Source organism: Leopardus geoffroyi, chromosome C3, assembly GCF_018350155.1.
Source record: "Leopardus geoffroyi isolate Oge1 chromosome C3, O.geoffroyi_Oge1_pat1.0, whole genome shotgun sequence".
NCBI classification, from domain to species: Eukaryota; Metazoa; Chordata; class Mammalia; order Carnivora; family Felidae; genus Leopardus; species Leopardus geoffroyi.
In genome coordinates, this window is record NC_059338.1 from 69753600 (window position 1) to 69766475 (window position 12876).

The 12876-nt window shown below is 49.8% G+C and overlaps 1 protein-coding gene across 5 annotated transcripts in view; it reads left to right on the forward strand.

The window, feature by feature from the left end:
* Positions 1–12876, forward strand: part of LOC123585329 — a 153460-nt gene that overhangs the window by 76478 nt on the left and 64106 nt on the right. The gene's annotated exons all lie outside the window — the stretch shown is intronic.

Sequence of the window (12876 nt, forward strand, 5' to 3'; positions counted from 1 at the left end):
ATTTGGCAGTTTGAGGTTGCCTGGAGCCCGGGGCTCAGGGCCGGGAAGTGGTGGGGCTGGGATTGTATCCAGCCTGTAGGACCCCCATAGCCCAATGGGGCCCCTTGGATAGGCCCCTCAGTCACTCAAAAGGGAACGGTCTCTGAAGCCTGGACGCCTGAGACAACCACGTCACTGGTGTCCTGGCCTCCAGGCCACCCTCCTCGTGGCCCTGATTGCCACTCCCTTCTTCCCCATAGTCCTGGGGCTCTGAATCTGGAAGCCCCGTGTAGCCTCACCTGGGCGGCTTGGGGAAAATACAAACTCAGGCCACACCCCGCTGAGTCAGAATCCCACTACGGGAGAGGGGGCTGGAAACCCAGATTTTAAAATGTTGTCCTGGGGATACAGAGGCCTGCAGACTCCCAGAACCGCTGCCTGGCCCAGTGTAGTTCAGGCTGCCTTAAGAGACTCCCTTGCCCTTAACCCAGATCCCTATGACCCTGCCTCTGCAGGGTTCTCAGCCTCTGCCCCCTGCTTCCCTAACCCAGCTCTGCACACACCACACCACACTGACCCCCCATGCCCCAATTTGCCTTTATCCAGGCACTTGCTGCTGCTGGGTCCTTCTGGAAACAGGTTTCAGCTGGCCACAGACCCCACAGAGCTTGTGTAATACTCTGGACCGGTCGATCGTGGCCCCACTCTTGCTTGGCACACAGCCTGGGGGAATCATAGTGGGTGAGCGATGGTGGTCGGGGAAGGCAGAACAAGGGAGGGCTGCCCATGACAGGTGGGGCTTCTAGGCTGGGCGCACAGGCACTCTCTGGGGGCTGGCACCTTGCCTAACATGCAAAAGGCATTTGATGACTGTTTCTTAACTGCTTAATGAATGGTGATGGGTCTTGTGACAGGTGAGGGCTACTTCCGGAAGCAGTGCAGATTGGCCTGTTTAGGCAAAAGATGGAGAAGGTGCCTTCCGAGCCATCTCTGAGGACCGTGAATATTAATAGTCCGATCTCATTTATGGCTCGGATGGGAGTGAGGGCCTGGTGCTTTCTTGCTTGATTTCATTTCAGTATCTCAGGAGCCCTGGGAGGGGGTGCTGATGTAATCCTTATTTCGTTCAATGGAAACTGAGCCCTAGACAGGTGACTTAGTAGGGTCACACAGCTGGGAAGGGTCCTGCAGAACGGAGCCTTGCCCGTTGTGCGAAAAAAAATAAATAAATAAATGAGTCTGCACTCTACAGTTTATGAAGCAGTAACACATTATCTCAGTTGGTTCTAGCCATGGCTTGGAGGTGTGGCTCTACATTTTCACCTATGCCCACATCCCAGGGTCAGAAAACCTGCATCCAGGGGCCTTCTGTGTCTGTAAGGGGCGGTGGTGGGAAGAGATCCTGCCTCCGGGCTGGCGGGAGAGAGAAACAAAGAGGCAGTGTTGGGGGCTCTGGCACATAGTAGGTGTTTGGGAACCCCTGTGGTCAGTTCAGGCAGAGCCAGCTCTGGTCCCATCTGGACCTTGGAACAGCCCAGATCAGTCTCCAGTCTTTGAGCCAAGGCCCACAGGGTGTGGGTGATGGGTCCAAGGTCATACCTGCCATAAGGACTAGAGCAGAGGGTGTGAGGCTCCTCCACCACGGCGGAGAGGTCCAGGGAATGGGTCAGGGGCATTCTGTCTGTGTGGGATGACCTCTGTCAGAGCCATTAAACCACAGAGCCTGGCCCCAAAGGGCCTCCAGGCAAACCCCCTCTCAGGGGTGTCCAGGCCTGCTGTGGGGCCTGGTGTGTTATTGCTGTCATGGTAGTTCGGGGCCATACCTGAGTAGGGGCAGTGGTCCTGCAGCCACCAGTGGGGGATGTAACAGACTCTTTGGTCTGCCTCCAGGAACTGGCATGTGGGGAGGGCGAAATGCACCAGCACCCCACCCAGACTAATATCCAGGTGCTGGCTTCCCCCACACACATCTCCCCCACCCTCGCCCTGCCCCGCTGCTGGGCCTTTGCAGATGCTATCCCTCTGTCTGCACTGGCCTTCCCCTCCTCTCCTGGCAGGTGCTGGCTCATCCTTTAAGACCCCTCCAGGAAGCCCTGCCTGACTCCCACCCCAAAGGCCAGGCTGACCCACCCTGCCAGGATTTCCATCTGGCTACTCCACAAGATGCTGAGAACCTTGAGGGCCTGGTCTGAGATGCCAGTGGAGTGGACAGGGAAAGCAGCTTTAAGGTGCAGCCCAGTTCAGGCGACTGTCCCTGCAGCCCAGAGCCTTGAGGCCAGATAGCTAGCCAAACATGCCCATTTCACAGAGGGAACTTTGAAGGCCCGAGGTGCTTAGGACTGACCCAGAGCACCCTGGGGAGTGGTTGGTAGTCCCTTTGTGGCTTGTAAGAGGAGAGCCCAGGGCTATGTGGCCGTACCCCTCCCCCACTCTGGTCCCCAGCTGGAGCATTTGTCTGCAGGATCCAGGTCAGGTCTGAGGGGGATGGGAAGAAGCCCAGGAGAGCAAAGTCCCCAGGGCTCAGGTCTGCACTCGGTCTTCCCATGTGGAGGACAAAGCTCCTTAGAGAAAATGCTTGCTGTCCAAAAGCTGGCAGGAAATGCACATCGATAGCTCATTCCAGCAAGAAGGTGCACGGGAAAAATAGCCTGTGAGAACTTAGGCACAAATGTTAGCCCCAGGGATGGTGGGTGATATTACCCTTCTTTCGCTGTGATTTTCACATTTCCTAGGTTGTAGGTGAAACCTTCATAACCAGAAAAATGAAGTTACCATGTAAAGGAGAGAGGTCTAAGAAAAGGTGCCCTGAGAACAGCCAGCTCCCCATTCATGAGACTCTGGGGTCACCAAGTGTGAGTGGCTTCCAGAGGGACCCTGGCCCCGGGCCCATCCCCCAGAACAGGCGCACCTGGGGCAGACAGCTTAGCCTGTGTGTCTCTCTTTCTCGGAATTTGGGTCAGAGAGAGTCCAGACCTGGGGCTACTGGGATGTAGCACACCCAGAATTCCATTCAAACCTCTGCTGTCCTACCTGTCATGTGGGTTAGGCCTCAGGGCCCTGGCCTTCCCACCTCCACCTGGAAAGCCACCCCACCCTACCCCACCCCAGGCTGCCCTCTGCCCCTCCCAGCCAGAGGTGGCCCTAGGGCTATTTGCTTCACCTCCATCCGGGTGCTCAGGTGGGTGCATAGCACTGTTGACTGCCTTCTTTACTGACTCTGGCACCGAAGTGACTTTCCAGGGGGTCTTCCTATAATGTAGTCAAGTTCGACCTCATGGAAATGGTCTTTGGAATCACAGCTGAGCCATGATCCTGGGTGAGGATTCGATCTCCGTCTCCCCCATATACCTAGTACAGAGCACCCATTCATTCGGTCAGCTGTTATTCAGCCAAGTGCCAGGGCCCAGGCTAGGTGCCAGGGGCACAGATCTGCTGACTTGAGGGTGTGATGTGTCTGTGTTTTTGAGCACGTGTTTTGTGCACATCACCTACACGCACACACAGCGTGAGCATCTCTGGCATATGTGAACTCTGGTCTTTGAGGCTGTGACAGTGTGTAATCCTGCCGGGACTCCGGGAACACCTGGTTAATTCATTCTGCAAGTGTTTAACAGACACCCACTAAGGAAGTACCAGGATCTGACCCCAAAGAAAAATGACCCAAGTTCTCTGTCCTCGGGAAGTGCCATCTTGGGGGCTGTCACCGTGCGGACTGGTGGGGGCAGAAGCCAGCAGGGCTAGGGGTGGTCAGAAACGTGGTCCTGGAGACACAGGGAAGAGTGGGGAAGGGTGTTCCTGCCCAGCTGTGAGTATGATCTCCAGTATCCCCTTCAGCCCAGTGACCTGGGGCCTGGGATAGGCCTCCCCAGGTATTTTCATGCCCTAAAGCAGCCCCGAGGGCCGAAGGAACTGGAGCTTCAGGTGGTGACCTGTGGGTACCGACTGCTGGGGGCTGGGAGAGAATACAGGGAATGAAAGTGAAGCATGTGGGCTAGAGAAACTGCCTGGGCTGCAGACCTTTCTGATAGGCGGACTTGGGGACCAGGCACCAGAACACAGCACCTGGAAAGTAGAACCCCGTGATCCAGACCAGAGAAGCGGGATCACGGATCTCAGAGGAGGAAGATGGAGCAGCAGACCTAGAATGTGGGCCTTCTAGAACCTGGAACACTCAAGTCAGCCAGAAGCTGGAAGATCCAGTCTGTGCCCCCGATGGTCAGTGGGGGAAACTGAGGTCCATCAGGAACGGGGAGGTCATGAGCATTGGTGAGCTGCAGTGGCACACACGTGGTCTCTGCTGAGCCAGGACCTCTCCACAGCTCGCTGTTGCCTGGCCTGGGGCTAGTCCTGTCCCCTCTCCAAACCTCAGTTTCCCCCTCTGTGAAATGGTCACGTGATGGTGAGACAAGATGGAGCACTTCACCTGGTGCTCAGGCGCTCTCTACAAGCTTAGTGTCATTGCTAAGGCCTGGACCCTGGCCACCTCACACCTGAATGACTCTGTCCCCTTGTGGTGATGGTCTGGCCACTGCTGTTCCTTTCTCTTCTTTCTCACACTCAGTGGGACATTTGGGCACTTGCGGCCCTTTTCTGGAATGCTCTCTGGATCTAGCAGAGGGAAAAGACTAATCAGAGGAGCAAGAACAGACTGGCGGCTCCATATGAAGGAGCAGGCCCCAGTGCCTACAGCCCTGCATGGTGCCCTGTGCCATTTGGTGAATGCTTCTTGAGTGTCCCCCGGTGGAGACAGTCAGGTCCTGAGCCGAGGGCACCACGGCCCCTCGAAGGCAGGGGTGGGCAGAGGTGGATTGGGAAGGGAAAAGAGAAAGGGCTCATTGTTCCAGCTCCACAGAGGCTCCCCAGGCACACCTGCTCCAGGCCACCTCACTTGAAGGAGGTGGAAGACCTTGCTCGGACTTCCAGATAGCCGGAGCTGTAGGATCTGGGCCAGGAGCAGCCTGGTCACTTCCCCAGATCCCCGTGAGGCGGTATTACCAACCCCCGCTTTTCTGCCTCCAAGAGAGTAGGATTCCAGAGTTGGGGGCGGGGGGCAGAGCCAGGGTCCCACCCTATCCTTTGAGCCAGCAGCAGTCGGCATGGTGCCAGGCACTTATGGGGTGAACCAGGGGTGAACTGAGCACCCAGGGGAGAACTGAGATCCCTTCCTGTTTCCCCTCCTTCCTTGCCGGGTCTCCTCTGGACCATCAGCCATCCTGCTCAGAGCGCTTTGAAGGCTGGAGTCCTTCCCCGTGTCTCTGCTCTCCACCACTTCCCTCCCATTGTGGGGGACCCGTCGAGTTCCTGTACATGAGCCACCTCATCGGGGTGTGCTTTGTCCAGGCAGGACTAGACTTTTTCCAACCCCAGACCAGTTGTGAGAGCCCAGCAGCACTGACTGCAGGTGCAGGTGTGTGGATTTGGGGGTGGAGGGGGGGCTGTCGTCAGCACCTCCTTTGCATCAGGCTCTGTGCTGAGGCCCCAGGAGAGTTGGTCAGCACCATCCAGTGTAGGGTGAGGAGCCCTGGGGGGCAGGCCAGGGGTGAGGCAGCTCAGTCCTTCCTCAGTCGGGGGGAATTGCAGTTCAGCTGAGCCTACCTGGGCAGGGAGTGAAAGATTACACAGAAACATGGAGCCTCCTGGAGGATTTGGACTTTGTCCTGGGAGCAGGTGTTCCAAGCTGAGAGGGACAACATCAGATGTGGCTTTTGCTTGGCTCGTGGGGCTCAAGCCAGGAGCCCCTTCCCTGGCAAGGCTGCTGCTGTTGTCCAAGTGAGTGGGAATGGTGGTGCAGGCAGCGTGGGACAGTGGCACAGGGGGCCGGGTGGGACGACAATACCCGGGCATCGAAGAGATGTGCCTGGCGATGGGGAGCTCGAGGTCAGCGAGAAGCCAGATTCAGGATGACTGCCGGGCTCCTGGCCTGGGAGACTGGGTGGATGGTCACATCTCGGGCTATCAGCTCAGGTTTTGGGAACCACTATTTGAGCGAGTTCTTTGTGCCTGGTTTTGCGGCAGAGGGTCCCAGGCAGGATGGGAGCTGACTCTGAGCCCAGGCCTCTGCCCTCCAGCTTGGCCCATACACCACCGGGTCTGCTCCTCTCTCTCCCTTAACCCTACAGGCACTTTAGCCTCTTGAGTGCACGGCTGCACCTCGCAACTGTGCCCTGTACACATGGGGGAGCACCACTCCACTCCTGCTGCCTGGGTACATGGGGACCACCCTCTGCCCCGGCACACTGACCCTGTGCATTGATGTGTCTCATCCACTCGCTGTGCAAGGGCATCTCCCCCAGGCCTCAAGGCGCAGCTCCTGGAACAAGGCCTCTCTGCACTACAGCTTGAATCTGTCACCCTCCTGGCCCTGTGCTAGAGCAGACTGCAAGAGGACAGAAGAGGGCTGGGGCACACCCGCCCCTCCCCTCCCCCACCTCAGGCCTGTGGGATGGAGATGGAGCTGAAGCTCCTTGCTGAAGTGGTCCTTTGTACATTGTCCCCCTGGAGGATGGGGGAGCCTGGTGGGAGGGGCTGGCACTGTCTGAAACCTTGTGCTGATCTCAGCAGCACTGAGGATCCAGGTGGGGAGTGCAGGTCGGGGGGGGGCGGGTTCTCTGGGCCTGGGATAAGGGGAGAACACCCTGCCATGTATGGGCTCGCACTGGCCGGGCCTGCCGCCCCACACTAGATGGTACTTGTCATCACTTCTCAGGCAAGGTGTGTCCTCAGGCACCAGTTGTTTAGGGAGCTTATGCTCCAGGCCAGGCTTTGTTCTAGGGGGTGGGGCTCCACTGTGCCTGGTGACTGGTGACTGAGGCTTGCAGGCTTAAGATGACCCTGCTCTCCTGTTGACATTCTGAGCACCAGGGTGTGGGTGGGGGAGACAAACCATGAACAGGTAAACAAGGAGACAGCTAGCTTCCGCTGTGAGTGCTGGGGAGAAGAAAACCTGGGCAGGGGACAGCCGCTGTAGCTGGAGGGCCAGGAGGGCCCCTCTGAGCAGGCAGCCACATTCCAGGCCAAGGAGCAACCAGTGGGAGAACCCCGAGACGGACAGGTGGGGACTGTGACTAGAGCCGTGTGGCGAGGGCAGCAAAGATTCCAGGACTAGATTGGCGGGGTCTGTGGGCCCAGAGAGGAGTTTAGATTTCGTTCTGAGGGAGACTAGTGTGCAGTGGGTTCGAGGGGAGGGTCTTGTGGGAGGAGGTCGGTTGGGGTGGGGGGAGGGAGACGTGCCCTGGTGGGGACTTTGCAGTGACAGAATTTGTGGGGCCCAGTGCCAAATGAAAATGTAGGCCCCGAGGGACGCCTGGGTGTCTCAGTGGTTTAAGCATACGACTCTTGATTTCTGCTCAGGTCAGGAGTCCAGGGTTATGGGATTGAGCCCTGTGTCTGGCTCCCCATCGAGCCTGGAGCTTGCTTAAGATTCTCTCTCTCTCTCCCTCTGCCCCCCCCCACTCTTATGTTCTCTCTCTCTCTCTCTCTATCTCTCTCTCTCTCTCTCTCCCCCAAATAAACTAAAATAGAGGCACCTGGGTGGCTCACTTGGTTGACCACTTCAGCTCAGGTCATGATATCGAAGTTCATGAGTTTGAGCTCTGCGTCAGGCTCTGTGCTGACAGTTCAGAGCCTGGAGCCTGCTTCAGATTCCGTGTTTCCCTCTCTCTCTGCCCCTCCCCTGCTCACGCTCGGCCACTCTCTCTCTCAAAAATAAACATAAAAAAAATAAATCATGAAAAGAAAAAAAAATGAATGAAATCACAACTATATTCAGTTAATCTGAGAAATGCAAAGTTATTTTAACATGAGCAAATAATGTAATTCCCCACATTAACAAATACTTTATTTTATTTTTTTATTTTTACTTTTTTAATTTAATTTTTTATTTTTCAGAATTTACATCCCAATTAGTTAGCATAGAGTGAAACAAGATTTCAGGAGTAGATTCCTTAGTGCCCTTGCCCATTTAGCCCATCCCCCCTCCCACTATCCCTCCAGCAACCCTCAGTTTGTTCTCCATATTTGTGAGTCTTTTCTGTTTTGTCCCCCTCCCTGTTTTTATATTATGTTATTTTCCCTTCCCTTATGTTCATCTGTTTTGTCTCTTACAGTCCTCATACGAGTGAAGTCATATGATTTTTGTCTTTCTCTGACTGACTAATTTCACTTAGCATAATACCCTCCAGTTCCATCCATGTAGTTGCAAATGGCAAGATTTCATTCTTTTTGATTGCCGAATAATATTCCATTGTATCTAGACACCACATCTTCTTTATCCATTCATCCATCGATGGACATTTGGGCTCCTTTGCATACTTTGGCTATTGTTGATAGTGCTGCTATAGACATGGGGTGCATGTGTCCCATCGAAACAGCACACCTGTATCTCGTGGATAAACGCATAGTAGTGCAATTGCTGGGTCATAGGGTAGTTCTATTTTTCGTTTTTTTGAGCAAACTCCATACTGTTTTCCAGAGTGGCTGCACCAGCTTACATTGCCACCAACAATGCAAAAGAGATCCTCCTTCTCCACATCCTTGCCAACATCTGTTGTGGCCTGAGTTGTTCATGTGAGCCATTCTGACAGGCAGAAGGGGGTAGCTCATTTTGGTTTTTATTTTTATTTCCCTGATGATGAGTGATGTGGAGCATTTTTTCATGTGTCAGTTGGCCATCTGGATGTCTTCTTTGAAGAAGTGTCTATTCATGTCTTTTGCCCATTTCTTCACTGTTATTTGTTATTTGGGTGGTTGAGTTTGAGAAGTTCTTTGTAGATTTTGGATACTAACCCTTTATCTGATATGTCATTTGCAAATACCTTCTCCCATTCTGTCAGTTGCCTTTTCATTTTGCTGATTGTTTCCTTCTCTGTGCAGAAGCCTTTTTTGTCTGATGAGGTCCCACCAGTTCATTTTTGCTTTTGTTTCCCTTGCCTCCGGAGACGTGTTGAATAAGAAGTTGCTGCGGCCAAGATCAAAGAGGTTTTTGCCTCTTTCTCTTTGAGGATTTTGATGGCTTCTTGTCTTGCATTGAGGTCTTCCATCCATTTTGAGTTTATTTTTGTATAAGAAAGGTGTAAGAAAGTGGTCCAGATTCATTCTTCTGCATGTCGTTGTCCAGTTTCCCAGCACTGCTTGCTCAAGAGACTGTCTTTATGTCATTGGATATTCTTTCCTGCTCTGTGAAAGATTAGTCAGCCATACGTTTGTGGGTCCATGTCTGGGTTCTCTATTCTGTTCCATTGATCTGAGTGTCTGTTCTAGTGCCAGTACCATATTGTCTTGATGATTACAGCTTTGTAGTATAGGTTGAAGTCTGGGATTGTGATGCCTCCTGCTTTGGTTTTCTTTTTCAAGATTGCTTTGGCTCTTTGGGGCCTTTTCTGGTTCCATACACACTTTGGGATTATATGTTCTAGCTCTGAGAAGAATGCTGGTGTTACTTTGATAGGGATTGCATTGAATATGTAGATGCTTTGGGTAGTATCGACATTTTAACAATATTTGTTCTTCCTATCCAGGAGCATGGAATCTTTTTGCCATTTTTTTGTGTCTTCTTCAATGTCTTTCATAAGCTTTCTGTGGTTTTCAGTATATACATTTTTCACCTCTTTGGTTAGATTTATTCCTAGGTATTTTGTGGCTTTTTGTGCAACTGTAAATGGGACTGATTCCTTGATTTCTCTTTCTGTTGCTTCATTGTTGGTGTATAGGAATGAAACCGATTTCTGCTCATTGATTTCATATCCTGCAACTTTGCTGAATTCATGAATCCATTCTAGCAGTTTTGTGTGGCATCTTTGGGGTTTTCCATATAGAGCATCGTGTCATCTGCGAAGAGGGAAAGTTTGACCTCCTCCTGGCTGATTTGGATGCCTTTTATTTCTTTGTGTTGTCTGATTGCAGAGGCTAAGTCTCCCAATACTATGTTGAGTAACAGTAGTGAGAGTGGACATCCCTGTCTTGTTCCTGACCTTAGAGGGGAAACTCCCATTTTCCCCCACTGAGGATGATATTAGCATTATGATCTCGAGGTATGCTCCTTCTCTTCCTACTTTCTTGAGGGTTTTTATCAAGAAAGAATGCTGTATTTTGTCAAATGCTTTCTCTGCATCTATTGAGAGGGTTATATGGTTCTTGCCCTTTCTTTTATTGATGTGATAAATCACGTTAATTGTTTTGCAGATATTGAACGAGCCCTGCATCCCAGGTATAAATCCCGCTTGGTCGTGGTGAGTAATACTTTTCATGTATTGTTGGATCCGGTTGCTAATATCTTGTTGAGAATTTTTGCATCCATGTTCCTCAGGGAAAGTTGTCTATAGTTGTCCTTTGTAGTGGGGTCTCTGACTGGTTTTGGAATCAAGGTAATGCTGGCTTCATAGAAAGAGTTTGCAAGTTTTCCTTCCATTTTTATGTTTTGGAACAGTTTCAAGAGAATAGGTGCTAACTCTTCCTTATATGTTTGGTAGAATTCCCCCCTGGAAAGCCATCTGGCCCTGGACTTTTGTTTTTTGGCAGATTTTTGATTACTAATTCGATGTCCTTACTGGTTATGGGTCTGTTCAAATTTTCTATTTCTTCCTGTTTCCGTGTTGGTAGTGTATATGTTTCTAGGAATTTGTCCATTTCTTCCAGATTACCCATTTCATTGGCATATAATTGCTCATGCTATTCTCTTGTTATTATTTTTATTTGCTGTGTTGGTTGTGATCTCTCCTCTTTCATTCTTGATTTTATTTATTTCGGTCCTTTCCTTTTTTCTTTTTTGACCAGACTGGATAGTGGTTTATCAATTTTGTTAATTTTTTCAAGGCACCAGATTCTGGCTTGATTGATCTGTTCTACTGGTATTTGTCTGTTTTTTGTTTTGTTTGTTTGTTTGTTTGTTTCGATAGCATTAATTTTTGCTGTAATCTTTATTATTTCCTGTCTTCTGCTGGTTTGGGGTTTTATTTGCTGTTCTTTTTCCAGCTTCTTAAGGCGTAAGGTTAGGTTGTGTATCTAAGATCTTTCTTCCTTCTCTAGGAAGGCCTGGATAGCTATATATTTTCCTCTTTTAACCACCCTTGTTGTGTCCCAGTGGCTTTGGGTTGTGGTGTTATCCCTTTCATTGACTTCCATATACTTTTCCATTTCCTCTTTAACTGCTTGGTTGGCCCATTCATTCTTTAGTAGGATGTTCTTCAGTCTCCAAGTATGTGTTACCTTTCCCAATATTTTCTTGTGGTTGATTTCGAGTTTCATAGTGTTGTGGTCTGAAAATATGCACGGTATGATCTCAATCTTTTTGTACTTACTTAGGGCTGATTTATGTCCCAGTATATGGTCTATTCTGGAGAACGTTCCATGTGCACTGGAGAAGAAAGTATATTCTGCTTTTTTAGGATGAAATATTCTGAATATATCTGTTAAGTCCATCTGGTCCAGTGTGTCATTCAAAGCCATTGTTCCCTTATTGATTTCTTTTTTTATTAGATGATCTGTCCATTGCTGTGAGTGGGGTGTTGAAGTCTCCTACTATTATGGTATTACTATCGACAACTTTCTTTATGTTTGTGATTAATGGATTTACATATTTGAGTGCTGTCACATTTGGCGCATAAAAGTTTACAATTGTTAGGTCTTCTTGGTGGATAGACACCTTGATTATGACATAATGCCCTTCTGCATCCCTTGATACAGTCTTTATTTTAAAGACTAGATTGTCTGATATAAGTATGGCTACTCTACCTTTCTTTGATTGATCTATAGGATGATAGATGGTTCTCCATCCCCTTATTTTCTATCTGAAGGTGTCTTTAGGTCTAAACTGGGTCTCCTGTAAGCAGCATATAGATGGACCTTGTTTTCTTATCCATTCTGTTACCCTATGCCTTTTGATTGGAGCATTGAGGCCATTGACATTTAGAGTGAGTACTGAAAGATATGAATTTATTGTCATTATGATGCTTGTACACTTGGAGTTTCTGGTGGTGTTCTCTGCTCCTTTCTAATCTTTGTTGCTTTTGATATATATATATATATATATATATATATATATATATGCATATATATGTATATATATGTATGTATGTATATATATATTTTTTCAACTTTTCTTCCCTCAGAAAGTCCCCCTTAAAATTTCTTGCAGGGCTGGTTTAGTGGTCACAAATTCCTTAATTTTTGTTTGTCTGGGAAACTTTTTCTCTCTCCTATTTTGAGTGACAGCCTTGCTGGATAAAGAATTCTTGGCTGCATTTATTTTTTTTATTTTATTTTTTTAATGTTTATTTATTTTTGACAGAGAGAGAGAGAGAGAGAGAGAGAGAGAGAGAGAGAAAGAGAATGAGCAGAGGAGGGGCAGAGAGATACAGAGACACAGAATCTGAAGCAGGCTCCAGGCTCTGAGCTGTCAGCATAGAGCCCGCCGCAGGGCTTGAAATCACAGACCGTGAGATCATGACCAGAGCCGAAATTGGACCCCAACCGACTAAGCCACCCAGGCGCCCCTGCATATTTTTCTGATTCAGCACCCTGCATATATCCCGCCACTGCGTTATGTCCTGCCAAGTTTCTGTGGATAGGTCTGCTGCAAACCTGATCTGTCTTCCCTTTTAGGTCAGGGAACTTTTTTTTTTTCCCTTGCTGCTTTCATGATTCTCTCCTTGCCTGAGTATTTTGTGAATTTGACTATGATATGCCTTGTTGATGGTCGGTTTTTGTTGAATCTAATGGGGGTCCTCTGTGCTTCCTGGATTTTGATGTCTGTGTCTTTCCCCAGGTTTCGTAAATGTTTTCTGCTATGATTTGCTCACATAACCCTAATACCCCTGTTTCTCTCTCTTCCACTTCTGGGACACCTATGATTCTGATGTTGTTCCTTTTTACCGAGTCACTGGTTTCTCTAATGCTTAAATC